General features: G+C 48.3%; 1 pseudogene; it reads left to right on the top strand.

Moving 5' to 3' along the window:
- Positions 1-1,410: 1,410 nt before the first annotated feature.
- On the top strand, positions 1,411-13,286 carry LOC123165246 (adoMet-dependent rRNA methyltransferase spb1-like; annotated as a pseudogene).
- The last annotated feature ends 12,908 nt before the right edge of the window (positions 13,287-26,194 follow it).

The following is a 26,194-nucleotide window of genomic DNA, read 5'->3' as shown; positions in this document are numbered from 1 at the left end:
ACATCAGGTTGTATGTTTTTTCAAGGTCTATCAGGATTTATCTTTTTTTTTTGAGAAACTCGCCACTTTTATTGCTCAAGAGTGTTCATAGGTACACACGATGGGTGATGGGAATTACCCAACCACACATGTCTGCCCAAACTCAAATTACATGCAAACTTGGCGAGGTTGTGAGCCTCAAAATTATGGTTCCTAGGCTAATGAGCAAAAGTGCAGAAAGCAAAACTACCGCCATGGTTCATTATTTCATGTATGATGGCCGCATGAGGACCTCCCGTCCCCTTGTTTATATCATTGACCACTCCTAGGTAGTCAGACGCTACCTTCAATCTCTACACGAGTAGATCATCCGCCAGTGCCAGTGCTTCCCTGCATGCATATGTTTCCAACATGGTTGGGTCAGTGATCCCATGGTAAAGCATAACTGAGGATCCAAGATACATCCCCGTATGGTCACGACACATAGCCGCTACCGCTCCCCCGCAAAAATTGCGTGCCACAGCGCCATCTACATTAATCTTCCCATCGCCCTCCACCAAAGCCAACCAGCGCTGGGCGGTATTCTGTCGGACCCCTGGTCCATTGTTCTGTCTCACCACAGGTTTTGGAACCTGATCCAGCTCGGTTATATAGTGATCAACAAAAGATGAGGTTTGCCCTGCGATTGGAAAATTCCTTCGTGAATTGCTTGTCTTCATGCATACCATAATGACCATAGGGTCACCACCATCTTAGTAAACAAGCTCTGTTCGAGACTCTCATGCAACTGGAACAACCCATTTTTTGCTTGTGGTTCCTCGTTTTCAGACATCGTTGAGACCAATAGTGGATCGGCCAATGCCCATGCCCATCTTGCATGAGTGCACGAAATAAGCGCATGTCGCCATGAGTCAGGAACACCGCACAAAGGACAGACGTCCCCGGTGGACATGTTCCTCTTATTCAGCACGTCCGTCGTCGGCAGCGAATGCCTGGCCAAACGCCAAAGGAAAATACGGATCTTCGACGGGACAGTTAGGTTCCACAGGCTTGTCCAATCCTGCTCCTTCATCGCATAAGTTGAAGAACCACCTCTTTCATCTAGCCAATTCTCCCTTGTGATCTTCGTTTTAACCATGAACTTATAGGCCGAGCTTACCGTAAAGCGGCCCTTCCTATCTAGATGCCATGCCCAAAAATCATCTATATTTCTCGTGCATATCGGTATCTTCAGTATTGCCTCCGCATCAATAGGCAGAAACACCAATCTGATCAACTCTTCGTTCCACGATGCCATAGTAGGCTCCAGTAACTCTGAAACCATCTCAGGATGGATCTTAGGGGGAAAGTATACTCCCCTCTAATCCCCTCTAAATTTAAAGAACTCAGGCCCATGAGGCCATTGCGGTTTAACCGACTCCAAAGCTCAGGACAAAATGAGCGAAGCGGCCTGCATCGAAAGGAAAAAAAAAACAGAAAGCAAGCCCGGCCCGAGTGAAGCTACCCTTGAAACCCTAGTTCGCAGCTCTCCTTCCATTGAGAATTCTCGCCGGCGGCGGCGGCGTCAGCCATGCCCATGGATGCGGGGAACAACGGGAAACAGCGGCCGCAGGACAAGTTCGACCTCCTTGCGAAGGAGCAAGGGTACCGGAGTCGCGCGGCCTTCAAGCTGCTCCAGCTCGACACGCTCTTCCGTTTGCTCCCGACGGCTCGCGCGGTGCTTGATCTCTGCGCCGCGCCTGGGGGGTGGGTCCAGGTGGCCGTCAGCCGCGCCGCCCCCGGCGCCTTCGTCGTCGGCGTCGACCTCGCGCCCATCCGCCCCATCCGCGGCGCTCTCTCTCTCAAGGAAGACATAACTGCCAGTGCCAGGTGCGGCGCCGCCGTGCGGCGGCTCATGGACTCGAGGGGCGTCTCGTCATTTGAAGTCGTCCTCCACGACGGTGTTGGACGAAAGAAAAAGAGAGGAAATCCTTCCGTGTGCGGTGGCACCAGTGCATCGGCTGCGCAGGAGGCCACAACCACGCAGTCGGCGCTTGTCATGGACGCCGTGCGCCTAGCTACCATGTTCCTCGCCCCCAATGGCACCTTCATCACCAAGGTATGAATGATGTATTTGTTTTGCGGGGTGAATTCATGATGCGAGGCTTCTTACACAAACATGTGATAAATATGCTTTTTACATGTGTTGCAGTGTTTATATGTAATAAAAGTTTGTCGAATATATTAGCTAGTGTAACTAAGCTTTCATGGTGGATCAGTACTTTACCTAGTGTGATAAACATAGTGGATCATATTTTTTCTGGTAGCTTCTTGGTTCTACCTCCGTAACTAAATTTAAGACATTTTTGCCGTTCAATTTGAACTGAAAAAAAGGAGTTACGGAGGTAGGTAGTTTTTATGTTGATGCCTTCTTGCAACACTCATTTTTTTAATCTCCATCAGTTCTTCAATCCGTTATGATGCAAATTATGACTCTTGATGTTGTTCCCCTGTGTGAGTGCACATCTCAAATCAGTTTTTATTCTCTTCAATAGTTCTTCAGGTGTAAAGATTACAAGGCTATAATGTTCTGCCTGAAACAGGTGTGTTTTGATCACAGGTTTTTAAAGTGTTTGTTTTGCTAGTTATTTTATACAAGTTGCTATTAATGCATCAAATGTACCCATTTACAGCTATTTGAGCGTGTTCATCTGAGTAGACCTGTAGCAAGTTGGTCCACGCCTGCTGAAATTTATGTTATCTGTCTGAGATATAAAGCCCCTGCAAATATTCAACCAGAACTTCTTGATTTGAAGCAACTGCACTTGTTGAGTGTGGATGCAGAGAAGAGCAAGCGGTAGGTATTTTTTCCCACATCATTACTGGATTTTGTCTATTTTTTTTGCATATCTTAGTGGCTTATGTTATGTGATATCGTTTGTCACAATATTGTTGCTGGCTGCTGCAAAGGTATGGCGCCTCCACGCGAAGGTGTTGGCTTGCCTCACAATGTACTTTGTCATATGGTCTCCGCCATACCTTTGTGGCATCAGTAGAATGTTGTGCGCCATTGACATAGAGGGAGTGAGAGGGAGAGGGAGGATGAGCTTATTTGTAAAGTCAGAAAAGCAGTTAAGCATGATTATTTTAGAGCAGTAAATAGGCATTAAAAATAGCTGGCATTGCTGTTCTTTTCTTCAGGATCTGTACTTTCAAACTTTGAATTGTAGTCCAGTTTGGTTGGAGGTACACTGTTCTAAATTTATATCATATACTATTTATGTAGGCAGGAAAGCACAGAATTCTGGAAAACTGGTCTAGCATCAGATTTTATATGGTCTGAGGCCCAGACACCACTAGAGTTTCTTGGTTCCTTTTTGACAATTTCATTTGACGATCCAGCATCTCTGCCTATCAAGAATCATGAGCTTACTACAGATGAGGTAGTGGAGTATTGCCTGCCTAGCTTCTCTTCTGTCTTAGTTATGACCCTGGTTGCTTGTACCTTTGCTGTCTAGCAGATAAAACAACTCTGTGAATATTTGTTTGTGCTACGTGAAAATGGCTACAATCATCTGTTGGAGTAAGTACCTTTCTTCAGTTCCTTTTCTATCTTGTAATTTGCTTCTAGATTATGATTATCCAAACATGTCTATTAGTTACGCGTGCACAGAAATTGGTCCTGTCAACCTCATACGAAATTGATTTACAATGTTAGATGGCGCATGCGCGTAAGGAAAGCACTGTCGTCATGTTCACAGGTGACACCAAGGACTGATGGGACTGCGACGGATAACAAGGGCTGAGAAGGTGACCAAGTTTTACATGAAGTGGAAGATTTGAAGAATGTTGTTGATAGAAAGGGAATGAGAGTGAAGTGTCAATCAAGGCCTCATGCAAGGGTATTGCCGTTATGAAATGTAATTGTAATATTTGCTGCGATGTGGGATTAATTTAATTGTCTGCTATATGTCTCTTCATTCCAGGGTAAAGCACACGAGGCATCGGGAATGCAAATTGATGCTGCAGAAGATGGTTATGGTGATCCTGACTTGTTCCCTACTTGTGCTATTGAGGTATCTTGCTGTTTACATAGTCCTATCTGTATCTTTGCATCTGCAACATTCCTGCTCCTGAAGTTTTCTCTTCGGCGTTAAGCCTTTATTATAACTAGAGAATACCCCGCACGTTGCTGCAGGAATCGATTGCAATATATTTTAGTGATTTGATTGTATGAAACATGCATAGTTGAATTACTAATATATGAACTAAATTTTAAAACAAATTATATATTGTATTTGATTATTGTGTAATCAAAAATATTTTTAATATAAGTGGCATAATATAATGGAAAACTTTTTCCCATGCATGTTGAGTGGACCTTTGATGAGGTGGCATGTGTGCTGGTGTGGGATGTGTGCATGGGATCAACTAATAATGGAAAACTTTCTCATGCATTGTTATGACCGGGCAGACTTATGCCCGTAGGAGGCCCACTGGGCAGGTTTAATTAGGGGCTCAGCCCGCAAGTTATCTATTTTATTTTCCATCATGGTTATATATACTAGTTGCAAGACTCTTTGATAATTAAGCAATAAGAATAAATTTATTGCCCGGCTCCCAGAGGAGCCGGACCCTAACCCTAGCCGCCTCCTGCTCTTGCACCGCCGCCTCCTCCCTCGCGCACGACGGCGCCTTGCCGCCGGCGACCACGAGCTTCGCCACGTCCAACCCCCTCCTTCCCCTACAACCTACGCCTAGACCTGGTAGGGTACTAGCTCCTACCAATTTTGTATCAGGTAGCTTGGGTCCGATCATGTTTGCTCCACCACCCACCCCGCCGCTGCCCACCTCGCCGCTGTCCACCACCGCCGCCCTCTCCATCGTGCCGCTGGCGCTTCCCACCGCCGCTGTCGACCTCTCCACCGCGCCGCTGGCACTTCCCACCGCGCCGCTTGGCTCCACCGCGGGGTCCTCCACCGGCCAGTCGCCGCCCCTCATCGCGCCGCCTGCCGCCGTCTACTCCCGGCGGAAATCACCGGGGTCCTTAATGATCTCGTCACCGCCGTCCAGGGCATACACCTCAACCTGGCCGGGCCCTACGGACAGCCGCCGCCCTTGCCGCCGGCCGCCGCGACTGGGCCAGCAGCCCTGCCCTGGTACTCGGCAACTGCGGCGCCGCCGATCGGGCCTCTACATCACCACTGGCCGCATCAGCCGCCGCCCGCTGTCGCGCCCCAGTGGCCGCAATGGTTGACCCCGACCCTCGCCGCCCCCCACGCCACCCGGGTCCGGGCAGCCGCAGCTGCCGGCCCCGCCGCCGCCGCTGTCGCGCCCCAATGGCCATAGTGGCCGGCCCCGGCCCTCGCCGCGCCCCCCATGCCACCCGGGTCCGTGCCGACGCAGCCACAGCTGGCCCCGCCATCGCCCAGCACGGGGCCCAGGTCTACCATGCAGGGAGGCGTACCGATCCAGCAAGTGCGCTTCCCGCCGTTGCCGTCCCCAATACCGGCCTGGCTGACCGGATCATCGCCGCCACCCGTCTACACGTCGGCGGGAGACCCGCCGGCGCCCACTCTGCAGTACGGCGATCCCTCCGGCTTGGCGGGGAACTACACGGGCCGCGGCCATGCTGACCGGGCGCCCCAGTCCTCGCTACTTCGCACCTCCGAGGCAGTTGGCCACGGCGCTTCGCCACACACCGCCGCGGTTTGCCAAACCGGACTTCGCCACTTATGACGGCACGGAGGACCCCCTCAATTGGCTCAACCAGTGCGAGCAGTTCTTTCGCGGGCAGCGCACCCTTGCCTCGGAGTGTACCTGGCTCGCCTCTTACCACCTTCGCGGCGCGGCACAGACCTAGTACTACGCCCTCGAGCAGGACGAGGGCAGTATGCCCCCTTGGGAGCGCTTCTGCGAGCTCTGCCTCCTTCGTTTTGGGCCACCGATCCGCGGGAGCCGCTTGGCAAAGCTAGGCCGCCTTCCCTTCACCTCCACGGTGCAGGACTTCGCCGACCGTTTCCAGGCCTTGGCTTGCCACGTGTCGGGCGTGACGGCGCAGCAGCGGGCCGACGTCTTTGTCGGTGGACTCCCGGATCACATACGCGTGGACGTGGAGCTCCGGGGACCCCAGGATCTCCAGACGGCCATGTATTACGCCCGTGCCTTCGAGTGTCGCGCCCAGGCCGAGTAGCAGGCACCCCCAGCTCGAGGAGGCCGACAGTCCCCGGCACCGGTCCGGCCACCCCCGGCCGCTCCGGTGACTACCACCCCGACTGCGACGCGACCTTTCCGTCGTCTCTCTCAGGCGGAGCAGCTGGACCGTCGGCGCCTGGGGCTTTGCTTTAACTGCGATGAGCCCTATGCGCCGGGCCATGTCTGCCCGCGCCTCTTCTACTTGGAGACGGCCGACTACACTGAGGAGGACGCCCCGACCGAGGGGCTTGACGCCGCGGCTGCCGAGGCCGCACCCGCGGCCGCCCTGGCGACGGCACTCGTGGTCTCGCTCCATGCGCTTGCCGGCATCCGTGATGAGCGGACCATGCTCTTGCCAGTGATGATACACGACGAGCGCCTGGTGGCCCTTTTGGATACGGGCTCCACACAACTTCCTGCCCGAGGCTACCATGCGCTGCTTAGCGCTTCAGCCGACGGGCGGGGAGCATCTTCGGGTCACGGTGGCCAACGGCGATCGTCTCCGGTGTCATGGGCTCGCGCGGAACGTGCCCATCCCCATCGGCGACGAGCACTTCACCATCACGTGCGCAGGCATCGACTTGGGCTGCTTCGACTTCATCCTTGGTGTCGACTTCTTGCGGACCCTCGGTCCCATTCTTTGGGATTTCGACACCTTGACGATGTCCTTCTGGCGTCTCGGCCGCCGCGTCCGGTGGGAGGGCGTTGGGGGCGCCTCACCGGAGACGACCACTACCGAGGCCGAGCACCCACTCTTGGAGCACCTCCTGCAACAGCACGGCGACCTCTTCGACCAACCGCGGGCCTTCCGCCTACCCGGGTGTACGATCACCGCATTCATCTCCTGTCGGGCTCGGCGCCGGTGGCGGTCCGGCCATACCACTATCCGCAGCTGCAGAAGGACGAGCTGGAGCGCCAGTGTGCACTCATACTCGCCGCGGGCATCATTCGGATCTCCACATCGCCGTTCTTCGTGCCGGTACTCGTCCGACTTGCGGACGACACGTGGCGCTTCTGCATCGACTACCACGCCCTCAATGCCCTGACACTTAAAGACAAGTTTCCTATTCCGGTGGTCGATGAGCTCCTGGATGAGCTACATGGGGCGCGCTTCTTCACCAAACTCGATCTCCAGTCGGGTTACCACCAGGTGCGCATGCACTCGGATGATATCGCCAAGACGGCGTTTCGGACTCATCACGGCCACTTCGAGTTCTTGGTCATGCCGTTTGGTCTCTCCAATGCACCGGCGACTTCTTAGGCTCTGATGAACGACGTCCTCCGCCCCTACTTGCGCCGGTTTGTGCTCGTTTTCTTTGATGATATTCTTTATCTACAGCGCCTCGTGGGCGGAGCACCTTCAGCACGTCGCCATCGTCTTCAACGAGCTTCGAGCGCATCATCTTCACCTTAAGCGCTCGAAGTGCTCGCTCAGGACGCCTTCCGTCGCCTACCTCGGCCACGTCTTCTCGGCCGAGGGGGTGGCCATGGACGCCGACAAGGTGGAGACCGTCGCCGCCTGTCTGACCCCGCATTCACCTCGGGCTCTTCGCGGGTTTTTGGGCCTCGCGGGCTACTACCGAAAATTTATCCGGGAGTTCGGCCTCATCGTGTCTCCACTCACGCGCCTGCTCCGTTGCGACGCCTTCGCCTGGGATGAGGAGGCGACCCTGGCGTTCAAGGCCCTCAAGGGGGCCCTCACGACAGGGCCCGTCCTTCAGATGCCGGACTTCGACCGGCCATTCATCGTGGACTGCGACGCTTCCGGTGCAGGGTTCGGTGCCGTCCTTCATCAGGGGCGATGGACCCCTAGCCTTCTTCAGCAGGCCCTTCGCCGCGCGCCATCTTAAGCTCGCGGCTTATGAGCGAGAGCTCATTGGATTGGTGTAGGCGGTGCGCCATTGGCGGCCCTATCTGTGGGGTCGATCTTTTCGGATTCGCACGGACCACTACATCCTCAAGTTCTTGTTGGACCAGAGGCTCTCGACCGTGCCGCAGCACCAGTGGATCAGCAAGCTCTTCGGCTTCGACTTCACCGTCGAGTACCGCCCGGGTTGCCTTAACACCGTGGCCGACGCCTTGTCTCGCCGCGACGTCGACCACGACACCACCGGGGGCGACTTCGAAGGGGCGGCGCTCTGCATCCGCTCGGGGCCTACTTTCGCTCTCTTCACCGACATCCACCGGGCGATAGCGGCCACGCCAGACGCCCTCCTCCTTCAGCAGCAACTGGCTGCTGGTGAGCTAGAGGAGCCGTGGCGCCTTGCCGACGGGTTGCTCCTTCACGGGCGCCGGGTCTTCGTGCCGGCGCACGACGATCTCCGTCACCAAGTGCTGCTGCTGGCCCACTCGGCAGGCCATGAGGGTGTGCAGAAAACCCTCCATCGTCTCCGCGCCGACTTCTACATCCCATGTGATCGGGCCTTGGTCCGTGACTGGGTCTGGTCTTGTGTGACGTGCCAGCGTAACAAGACGGAGACACTCCGGCCGGCTGGTCTGCTCCAGCCCTTGGAGGTGCTGTCTCAGGTCTGGGCGGATATCTCCATGGACTCCATCGAGGGCCTCCCCAAGGTGGGCGGCAAATCGGTCATTCTCACGGTGGTCGACCACTTCTCCAAGTATGCTCACTTCATCGCGCTCGGTCATCCCTACACTGCTGCATCTGTGGCTCGTGCCTTCTTCGACAGTATCGTCCGCCTCCACGGGTTTCCCTCTTCGATCGTCAGCGATCGGGACCCGGTGTTCACTGGCCATGTCTGGCGCGATCTCTTCCGGTTGGCGGGCGTGAAGCTCCGCCTGAGCACGGCCTTCTATCCTCAAACGGACGGCCAATCCGAGGTTGTCAAGAAGGTGATTGCCATGTATTTGCGTTGTGTCACAGGTGATCGTCCTCGCGCTTGGGTGGATTGGCTCTCGTGGGCGGAGTACTGCTACAACACCTCCTATCACTCCGCCCTGCGCGCCACTCCATTTGAGGTGGTCTACGGCCGGCCGCCCCCGCCCATACTGCCGGTTGATCTGGCGACAGCTCGGACAGAGGTGGCCAGTGGTCTTATGCGGCGCCGTGACGAGATGCTGGCTGAGGTCCGGCAACGCCTCCTTCAGGCCCAACAGCTGGCCAAGCACGACTACGACGACCACCATCGTGAGGCGGAGTTCACGGTCGGTGATTGGGTTTGGCTGCGTCTCCTTCATCGCTCTACGCAGTCGCTGGACCCACGCGCAAAGCGCAGGTGGCCTACCGTCTTCAGCTTCCGGCGGGTGCCCGCATCCACGACGTCTTCCATGTGGGGCTGCTGAAGCCCTTCCGTGGGGAGCCACCTGCGGCCCCTCCAGCGCTTCCTCCGACCTTCGACGGGCGCCTCCTTCCGGAGCCGGAGAAGGTCTTGAAGGCGCAACTTCGTCGCGGGGTGTGGTATGTGTTTGATTCAGTGGGCTGGACTTCCAGAGGAGGACGCTACTTGGGAGCAGCGCGATGAGTTCCGCCAGCACTACCCCGACTTTCAGCTCGAGGACGAGCTGTTTGGGCAGGCGGGGAGAGATGTTATGACCGGGCAGACTTATGCCCGTAGGAGGCCCACTGGGCAGGTTTAGTTAGGGGCTTAGCCCGCAAGTTATCTATTTTATTTTCCATCATGGTTATATATACTAGTTGTAACACTCTTTGATAATTAAGCAATAAGAATAAATCTATTGCCCGGCTCCCAGAGGAGCCGGACCCTAACCCTAGCCGCCTCCTGCTCTTGCGCCGCCGCCTCCTCCCTTGCGCACGACGGCGCCTTGCTGCCGGCGACCGCGAGCTTCGCCACGTCCAACCCCCTCCTTCCCCTACAACCTACGCCCTAGACCTGGTAGGGTCCTAGCTCCTACCATGCATGTTGTGGTGGGCCTTTGATGAGGTGGCATGTGTGCATGTTAAGATAATAGAGGTAGTGGGTATGGACTATTTAGGTATATAGGATTATAGTCAAATATTACAGCAAAAATAGTCGATTGAGGCGGTTTTATACTAATGTAGCAACGGGTAAAACTGTGGCTACAGATGCTAGATATGGTTTTTGCGCCCGTCTAAGGTGTTGCCATAGCCTCCGTCTCAACATTTGAGATGGGTTTCACAACCATAGAGTCGGTTGATAGACATGGCAAACTCAAATTCAATCAATCTGCTTGCATTTGAAAATACATTCACAATTTGAGTTAAAAAGTATATGCATTGGGTAGTAGAGGGCACGTACCGCCGGTATCAAAGGTGTTGTAATTGTCATTGAATAAATAAATATAATCGTCATATGCAAGTGTAGCAAAAGCCCACATTTTTATTCCTTGTGAAATGTTATTGCAATTACACTCGAGCATGAGCATGGTTACACAGTCCCTATTACACTGTCAAGTAAAAGAGTCCATCTAGTAATTTAACTAGCAAGCAGATTGTTCTTGTCCTTCAAGCGAATCACATTGAGCTGCTTCTTATGTTTGTCTTCCTTCAAGCTGAAACATTTTTTACTCCATAAATCTGAAAGAACAAACAAACAATTGGTTGTGATTAAATAAGCGTTTAGTTAATTACACGGGATCAGCATTTATTGGACAAACGAGTCTATTCTGACTTCAAAGAAGGATTAAATAAACAGCAATGGAGATTGCCACAGTAGAAGAGTGAATGTTTAAAAACCTGAGAACAAATTCGTACAAATATTAAGCATTCTTTTGCCAATATCAAATTGAACTACTTAGTATTCCTGCAACCACGGAGCAAGTAATTTCTCACGTTAAGTAAACAAATAGAAGGAAGAATATCATGTTCTACTTGATACTTCTTCGGAATGATAATTACCTGATGTCAGGTACGTGCACATGGCAAAGCAAACGTTTTTTATGGCAATTTTAGTTGACGTGAGGATGGCAATTTTTGTTTACAAGCATGGCAATTTCCTGGCAAAAAATAAACTAAGACAGATTTGCCATGCTTGCCCACTAAAGTTGCCATAACAAATATAAATTGCCACAAAAAACGTTCATTTTGCCATGTGCACATACCTGATGTTCGGTAGTTATCGGCGTCCTACTTCTTACCAGGACGTGAGGATGACAAGTCAAAAATATCTTTGGCAGATAACTTGATAGATTTTATGATCCGGATAAACAAGTACAAGTAGAAAGGGAAAACAATTTACTGCTGAAACTAAAACTGAGAGGCTATTATGTCCTCAGCAGTTAATCAGCTAGTTGTGGTTGCAGAGGTGAATCTGCTAGGCTGCAGCAGCTACCTCGCGCCATGTTCATCGGCATCTGGGAGATGAATTGCATCAGGATGGAGGCAGTGGATCAAAACCAAAAAAGGAAAGAATCGATGGACTTGAGCCTGGAACTAGTAATTAGCCACATATATAAACTCCTACTTTTATGGGACTTGCGTGTTTTGTGCTCAGCTGACTTGCACAGAAAGACCCCTATTGTTTAGTAATTTGGCCCACAATGGGGAGGACTAACCTCAAAAGTACTAGAAAAGCCCAAATTGTAAATAGGCCTATCCCGAGTTCCGCTTCCAGTGGGAACTGCACCGGCTGAACCGGACGCGCTCATCACTCCACGTCGCTGTCGTGCAACGCTTGAGCCCACAGCAGCAGCTGATCACTTGTAAGTTGTCCTGTGCCATGGATGTGATTTGATGGAGGCTGGAACACCGGGCCTTGACCAGAGCTGGTGAGATGGATCCAGCCACCACCGATGCTGCAAAGTCCTGGATTTGTTTTTGGTTCTCATTAGGAGATCAGATCGTAGTTCCTTCCATACAAGTCGATGGTTATTTAATGGGCATTTGGATAACTTCCTCAAATAAAAATATTTAAAATAGTGGATAACTTATTCCAGTGTGGGTGGGTGTTGTAGAGACGGTTTACACATCCGTGTATTGGGGGTGTCTCAACAAAGCGTTGGGTGCTGCTTTCCGTTAGAGGTGAAGATATGGTCTTTTTACCCGTATCTCGGATCACTGTTTTGTTGCAGTGTAACACAGTTGGGGAAGGGAATCTTGTTCTATCATGATATTTTTATGTTATCTTCCCAGTAGGACATGCCTTTTTTAGCTTCTAGTAGTACTTGTTTAAATATTTTTGTGCTTGTGAGCTCAGTGAGATTTGTGTTTGTGCTTTTTATAGGGTGGAAAAGAACTTCGAGCTGTTGAGTCACCACTGCTAGATTCGGAAGAAGACATCAGAAACAGTGAGAACGAAGAAACTCAAGCTTATGAGGACTCTGGTGAGGAAATGGATTATGATCAAGAACAACAGAGGTAAATTTTCAGACACGTACACCCACACATAATACAATAAACAGGTCAGATATAACTTCATATCATTTTCAAGAATTACTGTAAACCCCACTGATATGTAGCAACAACCAGGTATGGTGCTCAGATCAAGGGGACGCTCGATGAAGCTCATGTGCCTTTTGTGACTAAAAAGTGTGGAGAAGTCAAACGTCCGAGCAAACGTGCAAAGCAAACCAATCCCTATGACAATACAGAGGTAATATTGACCCTAATTCACATGATCGTTAGCCCCAAGAAGGATTGATAATAAGAGATGATGTGCCCTGCGAAGGGATTCCATGTCATTATGGATTGTAACGGGAAGGTATTGGTGGATCCACAGATGAAGGACAACAGGTCTAGCGGGTCGGCTCAGGGAAGAAGGGTGGGCAGTGGAGGCTCCAAAGGAGGGAAAGGGAAGAAGGGCGCTGGTGGCCCTGGGAAGAAGGGTGGGCAGTGGAGGCTCCAAAGGAGGGAAAGGCGGAAAGGAGGCATGCGACGGAAAGCTAGGCAGAAGGCCGGCAAAGCCGAGGAACTGGAAACATGACTCCTGCTGAAATTTCCAGCTAGCCAGCATGTCAGATAGCTAGCTGTTGTTTTTTATACATTGTACTCCCTCTGGCTCTGGAAAGCCCAATAAATTTTCTCCGAAATCAAACGGAGGCTAAAGTTTGTAATAATAATCGTCAACAACTACGCTACTAAATAGATCTCTATCTCTATGTAACATTTACCTTTACCTATTTATAATGTATATATATGTATAGTAAACTGGTATTTGCTTCTACAATTCCAATTATATCTATACTTTATTTAATTTACACCTGTTTATTACTCCTGGAATTATGTATTTATCGGGACAGATAATACCAGATTCTAGAAAGGACAGATAATTCCAATTGTAATAATTAAAAAAAGCAAACATTATCTTTCCTAGCCGCACCCCATCTATAATATACACACAATGACCTGAAAGAATTAGAGCCACACGATTAGACCCACTCAAATATATCTAGACATCAAAATAACAAGAGCAGCTTGAATTCGTTTTGATTGGGGTGATCAGAAAAGTCGGTCCAACGCGCCGACCCAAACGGACGCGTGTCCGCTGCCGATCCATTCCCGACCCAATTTTGAGCCTCATTTGCGTCAGCGCGGATGCGCGCGGTGCACGCCTACTCCTCCTGGCTCGCTAGCCGCCAGTACATTGGCAATCCCCTCCCACCCCATATCGAGAGCAAACCCTCGCCTGCCCCGCCCCGTTGCCCTCACCGCCCATTTTCCGGTGCCTCTGCTAGCAGCCGGTGCCGACACCCCCCCAACACCGCCACCTCCCACGTCGCCGCCACCACCGCCTCACTGCCGGGGCACCGAAGCTTCCCACCCCACCCCCCGACACCGCCGCGAGCAGGAAGCCGCCTCCCCGAGCGCGGCCAGCTCCTTCGTCCGACAACGCCCGCTGTCCCGGCGCCGCCAGGCCAGCCAGCTGGTCCAAGGGAGGCGCGTGTCTCTTCACCGGCCGGCTTCTTCGTCGACGCCGGCAAGTTGTTTGACAGTTTGCCAAGGTACAAAATGGACTCCGCCGACGAGTACTTTTCCACATTTTCCTTTGTGACTCCGACGATTCCTCGTCTGATGATGATGAGGAGATCTTGGCTGCCGTGTCGGTCCATGACCACCTTAATAGGCAGCGGTCGTTGTTTCGTGGCTCGATCCCAGGGCACCTTCTACCGTTGAATCGCAACCGAGAGAGTGGCCATTTCCTTCTTTGGAAGGACTACTTGGACACAACCAACCCGCTGTTCAAACATCAGAAATTTTGGCGGCGTTTCCGTATGAGTAGGCATATTTTCAACTGTATTAGAGAGGGGGTGGTCAGATACGATAATTATTTCGAGTGCAATGAGGATGCCCTTGGAAAGATTGGCTTCTCATCTTATCAGAAATGCACTGCAGCCATCCGGATGCTTGCATACGGAGTGCCTGGTGATCTCATTGATGAGTACGTCCGTATGAGCGAGTCTACATGCCTCCATGTACAAGTTCTGCAAGACTGTGTTGCTGTGTTTGGCCCTGAGTACTTGAGAGAGCCGACTGCTCAAGATATAGCCCGCTTGTTGGCGATGAATGCCAACAGGGGCTTCCCAGGGATGCTTGGCGGCATAGAATGCATGCACTGGGAGTGTAAGAACTGCCCTTCTGCTTGGCAAGGGCAGATAAGGGCCATGTTAGGGCTTGCACTATCATACTTGAGGCCGTGGCCTCACAAGATCTTTGGATCTGACACTCTTTCTTCGGCATGGCCGGATCATGAAGGAAATATGCCCTAGAGGCAATAATAAAGTTATTATTTATTTCCTTATTTCATGATAAATGTTTATTATTCATGCTAGAATTGTATTAACCGAAAACATAATACATGTGTGAATACATAGACAAAACAGAGTGTCACTAGTATGCCTCTACTTGACTAGCTCGTTGAATCAAAGATGGTTATGTTTCCTAGCCATAGACATGAGTTGTCATTTGATAAACGGGATCACATCATTAGGAGAATGATGTGATTGACTTGACCCATTCCGTTAGCTTAGCACTTGATCGTTTAGTATGTTGCTATTGCTTTCTTCATGACTTATACATGTTCCTATGACTATGAGATTATGCAACTCCCGTTTACCGGAGGAACACTTTGTGTGCTACCAAACGTCACAACGTAACTGGGTGATTATAAAGGTGCTCTACAGGTGTCTCCGAAGGTCTTTGTTGAGTTGGCGTATTTCGAGATTAGGATTTGTCACTCCGATTGTCGGAGAGGTATCTCTGGGCCCTCTCGGTAATGCACATCACTATAAGCCTTGCAAGCAATGTGACTAATGAGTTAGTTGCGGGATGATGCATTACGTAACGAGTAAAGAGACTTGCCGGTAACGAGATTGAACTAGGTATTGAGATACCGACGATCAAATCTCGGGCAAGTAACATACCGATGACAAAGGGAACAACGTATGTTGTTATGCGGTTTGACCGATAAAGATCTTTGTAGAATATGTAGTAGCCAATATGAGCATCCGGGTTCCGCTATTGGTTATTGACCGGAGACGTGTCTCGGTCATGTCCACATAGTTCTCGAACCCGTAGGGTCTGCACGCTTAACGTTCGGCGACGATTTGTATTATGAGTTTATGTGGTTTGATGTACCGAAGGTAGTTCGGAGTCCTGTATGAGATCGGGGACATGACGAGGAGTCTCAAAATGGTCGAGACGTAAAGATCGATATATTGGACGATTATATTCGGACATCGGAAAGGTTCCGAGTGATTCGGGTATTTTTTGGAGTACCGGAGAGTTACGGGAATTCGCCGGGGAGTATATGGGCCTTATTGGGCTTTAGGGAAAGAGAGAGGGGAGGCTGCGCGCCCCACAAGGCTTAGTCCGAATTGGACTAGGGGGAGGGGCGGCGCCCCCTCCTTCCTTCTCTTCTCTTTTCCCTTTCCTTCTCTCCTACTCCTACTACTTGGAAGGGCTCCTAGTTCTACTAGGAAAGGGGGAATCCTACTCCCGGTGGGAGTAGGACTCCCCTAGGGCGCGCCATAGAGAGGTCCGGCTCTCCCCCTCCTCCACTCTTTTATATACGGGGAGGGGGGCACCCCTTGGAGACACAACAATTGATCATTTATCTCTTAGCCGTGTGCGGTGCCCCCTCAACCATATTCCACCTCGGTAATATCGTAGCGGTGCTTAGGTGAAGCCCTGCGTCGGTAGCATCATCAACACCGTCATCACGCTGTCGTGCTAACGGAACTCTCCTGCAAAACTCTGCTGGATCGGAGTTCGTGGGACGTCATCGAGCTGAACGTGTGCTGAACTCGGAGGTGCCGTGCGTTCGATACTTGGATTGGTCAGATCGTGAAGACGTACGACTACATCAACCGCGTTGTCATAACGCTTCCGCTTTCGGTCTACGAGGGTACGTGGACACACTCTCCCCTCTCGTTGCTATGCATCACCATGATCTTGCGTGTGCGTATGATTTTTTTTTGAAATTACTACGTTCCCCAACAGTGGCATCTGAGCCAGATTTATGCGTAGATGTTATAAGCACGAGTAGAACACAAGTGAGTTGTGGGCGATACAAGTCATACTGCTTACCAGCATGTCATACTTTGGTTCGGCGGTATTGTTGGATGAAGCGGCCCGGACCGACATTACGCGTACGCTTACGCGAGACTGGTTCTCCCGACATCCTTTGCACACAGGTGGCTGGCGGGTCTCAGTTTCTCCAACTTTAGTTGAACCGAGTGTGGCTACGCTCGGTCCTTGAGAAGGTTAAAACATCACTAACTTGACAAACTATCGTTGTGGTTTTGATGCGTAGGTAAGAACGGTTCTTGCTCAGCCCGTAGCAGCCACGTAAAACTTGCAACAACAAAGTAGAGGACGTCTAACTTGTTTTTGCAGGGCATGTTGTGATGTGATATGGTCAAGACATAATGCTATATTTTATTGTATGAGATGATCATGTTTTGTAACGGAGTTATCGTCAACTGGCAGGAGCCATATGGTTGTCGCTTTATTGTATGCAATGCAATCGCCCTGTAATTGCTTTAATTTATCACTAAGCGGTAGCGATAGTCGTAGAAGCAATAGTTGGCGAGACGACAATGATGCTATGATGGAGAAAGGTGTCGCGCCGGAGACGATGGTGATCATGACGGTGCTTCGGAGATGGAGATCACAAGCACAAGATGATGATGGCCATATCATATCACTTATATTGATTGAGGGCCGGCCCTCTCTATGGCGCGCCCTAAGAGGAGTCCTACTCCTACCGGGAGTAGGATTCCCCCCCTTCCAAGTAGTAGGAGTAGGAGTCAAGGAAAGGGGAGAGAGAAGAGAAGGAAGGAGGGGGCGCAGCCCCTCCCCCTAGTCCAATTCGGACTAGGCCTTGGGGGGCGCCCAGCCTCTCCTCTCTCTTTCCCCTAAAGCCCAATAAGGCCCATATACTCCCCGGCGAATTCCCGTAACTCTCCGATACTCCGAAAAATACCCGAATCACTCGGAGCCTTTCTGATGTCCGAATATAGTCGTCCAATATATCGATCTTTATGTCTCGACCATTTCGAGACTCCTCGTCATGTTTCCGATCTCATCCGGGACTCCGAACTACCTTCGGTACATCAAAACACATAAACTCATAATATAACCGTCATCGAACTTTAAGCGTGCGTACCCTACGGGTTCGAGAACAATGTAGACATGACCGAGACACGTCTCCGATCAATAACCAATAGCGGAACCTGGATGCTCATATTGGCTCCCACATATTCTACGAAGATCTTTATCGGTCAAACCGCATAACAACATACGTTGTTCCCTTTGTCATCGGTATGTTACTTGCGCGAGATTCGATCGTCGGTATCTCAATACCTAGTTCAATCTCGTTACCGTCAAGTCTCTTTACTCGTTCCGTAATACATCATCCCGCAACTAACTCATTAGTTACAATGCTTGCAAGGCTTATAGTGATGTGCATCACTGAGTGGGCCCAGAGATACCTCTCCGACAATCGGAGTGACAAACCCTAATCTCGAAATACGCCAACCCAACAAGTACCTTCGGAGACACCTGTAGAGCACCTTTATAATCATCCAGTTACGTTGTGATGTTTGGTAGCACACAAAGTGTTCCTCCGGTAAACGGGAGTTGCATAATCTCATAGTCATAGGAACATGTATAAGTCATGAAGAAAGCAATAGCAGAATACTAAACGATCAAGTGCTAAGTTAACGGAATGGGTCAAGTCAATCACATCATTCTCCTAATGATGTGATCCCGTTAATCAAATGACAACTCATGTCTATGGCTAGGAAACATAACCATCTTTGATCAACGAGCTAGTCGAGTAGAGGCATACTAGTGACACTCTGTTTGTTTATGTATTCACACAAGTATTATCTTTCCGGTTAATACAATTCTAGCATGAATAATAAACATTTATCATGAAATAAGGAAATAAATAATAACTTTATTATTGCCTCTAGGGCATATTTCCTTCAGTCTCCCACTTGCACTAGAGTCAATAATCTAGATCACATCGCCATGTGATTTAACATCAATAGTTCACATCACCATGTGATTAACACCCATAGTTCACATCGTCATGTGACCAACACCCAAAGGGTTTACTAGAGTCAATAATCTAGTTCACATCGCTATGTGATTAACACCCAAAGAGTACTAAGGTGTGATCATGTTTTGCTTGTGAGAGAAGTTTAGTCAACGGGCCTGCCATATTCAGATCCGTATGTATTTTGCAAATTTCTATGTCTACAATGCTTTGCACGGAGCTACTTTAGCTAATTGCTCCCACTTTCAATATGTATCCAGATGAAGACTTAGAGTCATCTGGATCAGTGCCAAAACTTGTATCGACGTAACCCTTTTACGACGAACCTTTTGTCACCTCCATAATCGAGAAACATATCCTTATTCCACTAAGGATAATTTTAACCGCTGTCCAGTGATCTACTCCTAGATCACTATTGTACTCCCTTGCCAAAATCAGTGTAGGGTATACAATAGATCTGGTACATAGCATGGCATACTTTATAGAACCTATGGCTGAGGCATAGGGAATGACTTTCATTCTCTTTCTATCTTCTGCCATGGTCGGGCTTTGAGTCTTACTCAATTTCACACCTTGTAACACAGGCAAGAACTCTTTCTTTGACTGTTCCATTTTGAACTACTTCAAAAACTTGTCAAGGTATGTACTCATTGAAAAAACTTATCAAGCGTCTTGATCTATCTCTATAGATCTTGATGCTCAATATGTAAGCAGATTCACCAAGGTCTTTCTTTGAAAAACTCCTTTCAAACACTCCTTTATGCTTTGCAGAATAATTCTACATTATTTCCGATCAACAATATGTCATTCACATATACTTATCAGAAATGCTGTAGTGCTCCCACTCACTTTCTTGTAAATACAGGCTTCACCGCAAGTCTGTATAAAACTATATCCTTTGATCAACTTATCAAAGTGTATATTCCAACTCCGAGATGCTTGCACCAGTCCATAGATGGATCGCTGGAGCTTGCATATTTTGTTAGCACCTTTAGGATTGACAAAACCTTTTGGTTGCATCATATACAACTCTTCTTTAATAAATCCATTAAGGAATGCAGTTTTGTTTATCCATTTGCCAGATTTCATAAAATGTGGCAATTGCTAACATGATTCGGACAGACTTAAGCATAGATACGAGTGAGAAACTCTCATCGTAGTCAACACCTTGAACTTGTCAAAAAACTTTTTGCGACAATTCTAGCTTTATAGATAGTAACACTACTATCAGTGTCCGTCTTCCTCTTGAAGATCCATTTATTCTCGATGGTCTGCCGATCATCGGGCAAGTCAACCAAAGTCCACACTTTGTTCTCATACATGGATCCCATCTCAGATTTCATGGCCTCAAGCCATTTTGCGGAATCTGGGCTCACCATCGCTTCCTCATAGTTTGTAGGTTCGTCATGGTCAAGTAACATGACCTCCAGAACAGGATTACCGTACCACTCTGGTGCGGATCTCACTCTGGTTTACCTACGAGGTTCGGTAGTAACTTGATCTGAAGTTACATGATCATCATCATTAGCTTCCTCACTAATTGGTGTAGTAGTCACAGGAACAGATTTCTGTGATGAACTACTTTCCAATAAGGGAGCAGATACAGTTACCTCATCAAGTTCTACTTTCCTCCCACTCACTTCTTTTGAGAGAAACTCCTTCTCTAGAAAGGATCCATTCTTAGCAACGAATATCTTGCCTTCGGATCTGTGATAGAAGGTGTACCAACAGTTTCTTTTGGGTATCCTATGAAGATTTACTTTTCCGATTTGGGTTTGAGCTTATGAGGATGAAAGTTTTTCACATAAGCATCGCAACCCCAAACTTTAAGAAACGACAGCTTAGGTTTCTTGCCAAACCATAGTTCATACGGTGTCGTCTCAACGGATTAGACGGTGCCCTATTTAATGTGAATGCAACTGTCTCTAATGCATAACCCTAGAACGATAGTGGTAAATCGGTAAGAGACATCATAGATTGCACTATATCCAATAAAGTACGGTTATGACGTTCGGACACACCATTATGCTGTGGTGTTCCAGGTGGCATGAGTTTGTGAAACTATTCCACATTGTTTTAATTTGAAGACCAAACTTGTAACTCAAATATTTGTCTCCGCGATCAGATCGTAGAAACCTTATTTTCTTGTCACGATGATTTTCCACTTCACTCTGAAATTCTTTGAACTTTTCAAATGTTTCAGACTTATGTTTCATCAAGTAGATATACCCATATCTACTCAAATCATCTGTGAAGGTCAGAAAATAACGATACCTGCCGCGAGCCTCAACACTCATCGGATCGCATACATCAGTATGTATTATTTCCAATAAGTCAGTTGCTCGCTCCATTGTTCCGGAGAACGGAGTCTTAGTCATCTTGCCCATAAGGCGTGGTTCGCAAGCATCAAGTGATTCCAAAAGCCCATCAGCATGGAGTTTCTTCATGCGCTTTACACCAATATGACCTAAACGGCAGTGCCACAAATAAGTTGCACTATCATAATTAACTTTGCATCTTTTGGTTTCAATATTATGAATATGTGTATCACTATGATCGAGATCCAACGAACCATTTTCATTGGGTGTGTAACCATATAAGGTTTTATTCATGTAAACAGAACAACAATTATTCTCTATATTAAATGAATAACCGTATTGCAATAAACATGATCAAATCATATTCATGCTCAACGCATACACCAAATAACACTTATTTAGGTTCAACACTAATCCCGAAAGTATAGGGAGTGTGCGATGATGATCATATCAATCTTGGAACCACTTCCAACACACATCATCACTTCACCCTTAACTAGTCTCTGTTCATTCTGCAACTCCCGTTTCGAGTTACTAATCTTAGCAACTGAACTAGTATCAAATACCGCGGGGTTGCTATAAACACTAGTAAAGTACACATCAATAACATGTATATCAAATATACCTTTGTTCACTTTGCCATCCTTCTTATCCGCAAAATACTTGGGGCAGTTCCGCTTCTAGTGACTAGTCCCTTTGCAGTAGAAGCACTTAGTCTCAGGCTTAGGTCCAGACTTGGGCTTCTTCACTTGAGCAGCAACTTGCTTGTCGTTCTTCTTGAAGTTCCCCTTCTTCCCTTTGCCCTTTTCTTGAAACTAGTGGTCTTGTTAACCATCAACACTTTATGTTTCCCTTTCGTGATGCAGAAATTGACGAAGGTAGAAATCAAGAAAGAGCATCAATTGTTGATGGTTAACAAGACCACTAGTTTCAAGTAAAGGGGCAAAGGGAAGAAAGGGAACTTCAAGAAGAACGGCAAGCAAGTTGCTGCTCAAGTGAAGAATCCCAAGTCTGGACCTAAGCCTGAAACTAAGTGCTTCTGCTGCAAAGGGACTGGTCACTGGAAGCGAAACTACCCCAAGTAATTGATGGATAAGAAGGATGGCAAAGTGAACAAAAATATATTTGATATACATATTATTGATGTGCACTTTACTAGTGTTTATAACAACCCCTCGGTATTTGATACTAGTTCAGCCGCTAAAAGTAGTAACTCGAAATGGGAGTTGCAGAATGAACAGAAACTAGTTAAGGGTGAAGTGACGATGCGTGTTGGAAGTAGTTCCAAGATTGATATGATCATCATCGCACACTCCCTATACTTTCGGGACTAGTGCTGAACCTAAATAAATGTTATTTGGTGTTTGCGTTGAGCATGAATATGATTTGATCATGTTTATTGCAATACGGTTATTCATTTAAGTTAGAGAATAATTGTTATTCTGTTTACATGAATAAAACCTTCTATGGTCATACACCCAATGAAAATGGTTTGTTGGATCTCAACCGTAGTGATACACATATTCATAATATTGAAGCCAAAAGATGCAAAGTTAATAATGACTAGTCGTCAACCCGTGCAATTGCACGGGCTAGTTATTTAGATAGTAGCTTTGTAGAATAATTTTAAAAAATATTAGTTATGTGTAGAATAATAGGTAATTATGAATTCATATTCTTTGTATTAAGCTCCTGGAAGTCTGTTATTTAAACAAAATAGGTTGTGCATGTAACCATACACGCAAGTAATATTTGAATCTATTCAAGATCACGATAGTATATTTTCCATAAAATATGAATAATTTCTTTCACATGTGCCATTACCTCACGCAAAATAAAAAATCTTTATGCATAATCATACGGCCATTACCAATTCAGAAGCCATACAATTGTGGGAACATATAATATTCATACATTTACAAACAACACACTACATTATTTTCTACAAAAGCACACTATTTTCCTAAATATACACAAAGAGCAGCATGATGTGTATACTCTCACTAGTAGAAACAGAGGCTTCCATACGCCCCCATTAGTCCCTAAAATAATCGAACCGCGACCAAAGGGGTCTTTAGTCGCGGTTCGGGAGGAGACCCGCGACCAACTATCTGGGCCCAGCGCGCTCGGTCGACAGCTGGCGGACGGGAGGGGCTTTAGTCCCGGTTGGCCTGGCCAACCGGGACTAAAGGTCCTCAGGCTGGCCCGAAGGCCTTTAGTTGCGGTTGGCCAGGCCAACCGGGACTAAAGGCCCATCCCTATATATAGGACTCAGCTCACTTCACTTAGCCACAATTCAGAAGGGGGGTGGTGGGTTTGCTTTTGGTTCCTCCTATGCACACAAGGTGTTCGATGAAATGCCCGAGAGCATGAAACAAACATGATATGAAGTGTCCGAGCCACACTTGAGCTTTCTCATTTATTTTTCCTCCGCGATCGCGGTTAGCAACTTGAACCTTTCATGTGTCATTGATAAAATATGCATGTGTGTAGTTCATTGTTTAATTTGTATTATTTCTAGCTAGTTAGTTTAACAAATGCATGATGGTTAATTATATACTTTATATAATAATAATGCAGATGAATCGGCAATGGATGTACGGTCCCCGACTCTCCGGCGAGTTCACTACGGGTTTGAAAGATTTCCTCGTAGTGGCAAATGCGAACAAGCAGCGAGGTTTTATTATCTGTCCATGTGCTGTCTGTAAGAATCAGAAGGGTTACTCCTCCTCAAGAGACGTTCACATGCACCTGCTTCGGCACGGTTTCATGCGAAGCTATAATTGTTGGACCAAGCATGGAGAAAGAGGGGTTAGAATGGAAGAAGATGAAGAAGGGGATGATATCGATGACAACTATCATGATCATTTCGGTGATACTTTCATGGAGGATGATGCTGAAGGTGGGGAAGGGTTAGGTGAAGGTGAAGAAGAGGCACATGATGAGCCCGCTGATGATCTTGGTCGGACCATTGCTGATGCACGGAGACGCTGCGAAACTGACAAGGAGAGGGAGAATTTGGATCGCATGTTAGAGGATCACAAAAAGTCGTTGTACCCAGGATGCGATAATAGTCTGAAAAAGCTGGGCTGCACACTGGATTTGCTAAAATGGAAGGCACAGGAAGGTGTAGCTGACTCATCATTTGAAAATTTGCTGAAAATGTTGAAGAATATGTTTCCGAAGAATAACGAGTTGCCCGCCAGTACGTACGAAGCAAAGAAGGTTGTCTGCCCTCTAGGTTTAGAGGTTCTGAAGATACATGCATGCATTAACGACTGCATCCTCTACCACGGTCAATACGAGAATTTGAATGAATGCCCTGTATGCACTGCATTGCATTATAAGATCAGAGGCGATGACCCTGGTGACGATGTTGAGGGCGAGAAACCCAGGAAGAGGGTTCCTGCGAAGGTGATGTGGTATGCTCCTATAATACCACGGTTGAAACGTCTGTTCAGGAACAAAAAGCATGCCAAGTCGTTGCGATGGCACAAAGAGGACCGTAAGTCCGACGGGGAGTTGAGACACACCGCTGATGGAACGCAATGGAGAAAGATCGACAGAGTGTTCAAAGATTTTGCAGCTGACGCAAGGAACATAAGATTTGGTCTAAGTACTGATGGCATGAATCCTTTTGGCGAGCAGAGCTCCAGCCATAGCACCTGGCCCGTGACTCTATGCATCTACAACCTTCCTCCTTGGTTGTGCATGAAGCGGAAGTTCATTATGATGCCAGTGCTCATCCAAGGTCCAAAGCAACCCGGGAACGACATCGATGTGTACCTAAGGCCATTAGTTGATGAACTTTTACAGTTGTGGGGCAGACCTGGTGTACGTGTCTGGGATGAGCACAAAGAAGAGGAATTTGACCTACGAGCGTTGCTTTTTGTAACCATCAACGATTGGCCTGCTCTCAGTAACCTTTCGGGACAGACAAATAAGGGATACAATGCATGCACGCACTGCTTACATGAGACTGAAAGTGTACGTTTGGGTAATTGTAAGAAGAACGTGTACCTGGGTCATCGTCGATTTCTTCCCCGAAATCATAACGTAAGAAAGAAAGGCAAGCATTTCAACGGCAAGGCAGATCACCGGCCGAAGCCTGCGGAACGTACTGGTGCTGAGATATTTGATATGGTCAAGGATTTGAAAGTCATCTTTGGAAAGGGTCCTGGCGGACAATCAGTTCCGCGGGGAGTTGACGGGCACGCACCCATGTGGAAGAAGAAATCTATATTTTGGGAGCTAGAATATTGGAAAGTCCTAGATGTCCGCTCTGCAATCGACGTGATGCATGTTACGAAGAATATTTGCGTGAACCTGCTAAGCTTCTTGGGCGTGTATGGGAAGACAAATGATACAAAGGAAGCACGGCAGGACCAGCAACTTTTGAAAGACCCAGATGACCGGCATCCGGAATGGTTTCAAGGTCGTGCCAGCTACGCTCTTACCAAAGAAGAGAAGGTCATTTTTTTGAATGCCTGAGCAGTATGAAGGTCCCGTCTGGCTTCTCGTCGAATATAAAGGGAATAATAAACATGGCGGACAAAAAGTTCCTAAACCTGAAGTCTCACGACTGCCACGTGATTATGACGCAATTGCTTCCGATTGCTTTGAGGGGGCTCCTACCGGAAAATGTTCGAGTAGCCATTGTGAAGCTATGTGCATTCCTCAATGCAATCTCTCAGAAGGTAATCAATCCAGAAGATCTACCACGGTTACAGAACGATGTGGTCCAATGCCTTGTCAGTTTCGAGTTGGTGTTCCCACCATCCTTCTTCGATATTATGACGCACCTCCTGCTCCACCTAGTCGAAGAGATTTCCATTCTCGGTCCTGTATTTCTACACAATATGTTCCCCTTTGAGAGGTTCATGGGAGTATTAAAGAAATATGTTCGTAACCGTGCTAGGCCAGAAGGAAGCATCGTCAAGGGCTATGGAAATGAGGAGGTAATTGAGTTCTGTATTGACTATGTTCCTGACCTTAAGCCGATTGGTATTCCTCAATCGCGGCACGAGGGGAGACTAAGTGGAAAAGGCACGATCGGAAGGAAATCAACGATATGTATGGACGGTCATTCTATGACTGAAGCACACCACACAGTTCTGCAAAATTCCAGCTTGGTGGCTCCGTACTTCGAGCAACACAAGAATATTTTACGCTCGGACAACCCGGGGAAGCCTGAATCCTGGATTAGAAAGGCCCACATGGAGACTTTCGGCAGTTGGTTGCGAAAACATTTAATGAATGACAATGATGTTGGAGATCAGCTGTACA

Source organism: Triticum aestivum, chromosome 7D (genome assembly GCF_018294505.1).
Source record: "Triticum aestivum cultivar Chinese Spring chromosome 7D, IWGSC CS RefSeq v2.1, whole genome shotgun sequence".
Taxonomy (NCBI): Eukaryota; Viridiplantae; Streptophyta; class Magnoliopsida; order Poales; family Poaceae; genus Triticum; species Triticum aestivum.
Note: the sequence above shows the minus strand (reverse complement) of the source record. Positions and strands in the feature narration are given on the sequence as shown.